A 3,490-nucleotide genomic window follows, 5' to 3' on the forward strand; every position below is an offset into this window, starting at 1 on the left:
AAAATTGCAGGCATCAATCTCACAATGAGATGTATTGATTCAAAAAGATCAAATGATATGATGTATATGGAGCCAAATGAAAAGCTTCACAAGTTATGTAATCAAGTTTTATGGAAGGTCATATATGCATATTTCTATAATTGAGATGGGTCACTTTGTCTAGTGCAAATTGTGTATGGCTTGGTGAAATTGATCATTGAAATTTCACGTTAGACTAAGGACTATCTCATTGTTGATATCCACACACATCACACATGTCTATGTTCAATGAATGCCATATTCATTTGTGTGATTGTACTTGATTAAATGTGTTTTCACGTGCCCAATTTTTGTTGATCAAACACAAAAAGCTTTTTTAGCGTTTTAGTTATTTTTGGAAAGTATTTTTTTTTTTGCAACAATTGTCAAAATCTTCAAAACAATGTTGCCCTGTTCTGGCGACTCAGTCATGGGTTGATCTAGTCGTATGCCCCAGTCGCGAGCCCACTTAGAGATTTTTCGAGGCTCACTGGCGGGACAATGTCCTAGTCGCAAAAAATACTTAGAATATTTTTCAAATTTTGGGATTTTATGTTTCTTGCGGCTCAGATTGGCGACTTGTTCGCCGGTGGAGGTTCTAGTCGTGAGGGGTACTTAGAGATTTTTGTGGCTTACTTCGCAACTCTCTCGCGGATAGAACTTCTAGTCGCAAAAAACACTTATAAAATTTTTCAAAATTTTTGTCTTAAGTATTCTGGCGACTGGCATTGGCGACTTGCTCGCGACTTAACCCAGTTGCGAAAATCACGTGTTTTGCGCAAATAGGTCAGTTTTTAAAACCTTTTTGAGTTTTCCCTCAAAATTTTATGACTGTTCATTGTCTTCCCCATCTATTCCTTTCTCTAACCCATCGAGTTTCTCACAAAAACCTTCATTTGTTCATCATTTCAACTTCAATCTTCAAGAAAAAAGGTATAGGTTTTCTTTTTCTCACTACATATTTCATGTTTTGAGCTTTATTTTCTTGAATCTGTGAGTTGTGGTTTTGATTTGTGACATCTGTAGTGTTGGATATGGGTTGGGTTCATGTTTGTTGAGTTTGGGTGTTTCAGTTTGGTTGATCTTGTTTCTAGGATGCTAAATACGGTTGTTATCATGTTTTAATTTCAATGTTTAAGTTTGTAAACTGATCTATCTTGGTTGGTAAATCTCATACCCATGATAATATGTCTCATTGTCATATGCTATTTGTTTAGGTTTACTGTGATATACTCTGTTTGTGAATATGGTTGGTTCAAAATGGTTGAGTTTAAATGGTTGGGTTATATTTTTTTCTTTAAAGTTGCTATTGATTATTGATATCATGTGTCTTGCTTCTGCCTTAAGGATATTTTCTGCTTTGTGTTGGTTTGTGAAAGCTCAAAAATGTGTTAAAAACACAAGAGCTTGTTTAGACCCCCAATTCAAATTACGGCTTGATTGATTTTACACTAACTTAATACTAAGTGCGGAATAGTGTAAACGCAAGCAAACAAGCAATAGAGCTACTCTAATTCATATTTAAAGCAACACAGCAGTAAAATGAAATGAACAAGAGTAGGGAAGAGAGATGCAAACACAGATAACACTGAGACATGTTATCGAAGAGGAAACTGAAGAACTCGGCGAAAAACCTCTCCGCTGCCCACCAAGAGATAATCGATCCACTAGAGAATAAGTTGGAGTACACGAATAACAAAAAGCCCTCCAAGCCTAGTCTACCCTATGTACTTGAGCCCTCCAAGCTCCTGCTACCAACTGACTTCACCGAGCCTTGTCTTCTCTAGCTCTTCGGATCCCGCAATCAACCTGATTGCATCTGCCAAGCCTTACCAGCTTCTTTGGAAATTCCCCAAAGCTTCCCAAGCTCCAAAACACTCTCTACACTCTGAATAGGTGTAGGTTGTGTTTGGGTACAAATCTGCTCTAAATGTATGACAATGGGAGAGGGATGGAGAAGAGGCTACAATGATTTCTCACTAAGGATGAGTAGCTCTCTCTCAAAAAGATGGGTGTGTATGTTGTAGAAAACCTATCTAGGGTTTTTCTCTCTGAATAGCCTCATTTACATTTGTGGGTTATGAGGGTATATATAGTATGGGTGAAGGGTAAGGAAGTCATACATAAAAATCCTCCAGGCAGAATGTTTCGCGACTGTCTTGCGGGAAGGCCTTACCCGTGAGACACTCGCGAAAACGACAGCCTGGCACGACTCTTCAACTTCCAGTCATGTGCTCCTCACATGCTCTTTCGTGGCTTAACTTCTCGCGAGCTTCTCGCGAAATCCTCTGATTCTTCATTTAAGCTTGAGTCTTCACCAACTTAATACTAAACCGAATACAATAAAATCCCACAAAATACAAGGAACAAAATTAGAGCAATTACAACACTTTTTGTCATGGAATAAAGCCAACATAAAACATAGTTGTAAATTACAACTTTACAATCTCCTCCTTTGGCTATTCCGTGACAAAACACCCTATAATAGACTCCAAACTTAAACGTGAGTTTGGGAACAATAGTAAAACTCACTCACACCTAAATCTAGAAGTTGCGTAGCATTTGGAACATATATACCTGTAACCTGAAACACTTGCACAAAACACATTAGACCCTCAAGGTAAATCAAGTGATAAAAAGACAAGTATAATGTAACAAGTAAAATGCGATCAAGTAAACATGCTGTGAAACATATAAACAACTTGATCAAACACATGACAGTCATATGGAAATGACCACAATGATCATATAGCAAAGCAAATGATCATCCGAACATGCAATCAATAAAGCAAAGTAGCATAAGGGTAAATGCATGTCCAACACTCGACCAATGCAAAATACATGAAGTATATGCATCTAGGAACAAGATCCTACTAGGGCACAAGAGCATGATAAGATGAGAGCAGCAAAGCATAGATGATACTAAAAAAAACTCAAAGCACCATAAAGGAACGAGAAAACAAGCATAAAGTAAAACAAGGTTTTCTCATAAAAGAATGTCTTCTCCCCCTTGGTATATGCATCTCCCCTATGATTTTCTCCCCCTACGAATGTGCACGAGGTAGAATTACTCCCCCTAAGAGTGTGCACATGAGTCATATAGAAATGACGACACAAACCTGTATACTCTCCGGTATACTCTCCCCCTTTTTGTCACGAATAGACAAAACAATCAAGAGGAAAGAGGGAAAGAAAAGAAGATATGGAAGCTCAAACATAAGACAAAAACATAAAAAAAATACTACAAAGCATAAAGAACATGACATGCTAAGGAAGATGGAACATGATGTAAACCTAGGCATGACAAAGACATAAGAACATGTTAAGTGCTAAAAGGTCTAAAAAGACTTGACAAGCATGAGAGAAGTGCAAAACATGTCAAGTATTAGAGTGTGTGCAGCAAAGGTGCATCTAGTGTGCATGTGAGATGCATGATCAATGCATGAATAAGCACTCACAGGGCAAAGTGCAA

The sequence above is a fragment of the Quercus lobata genome, chromosome 5, assembly GCF_001633185.2.
Source record: "Quercus lobata isolate SW786 chromosome 5, ValleyOak3.0 Primary Assembly, whole genome shotgun sequence".
NCBI classification, from domain to species: Eukaryota; Viridiplantae; Streptophyta; class Magnoliopsida; order Fagales; family Fagaceae; genus Quercus; species Quercus lobata.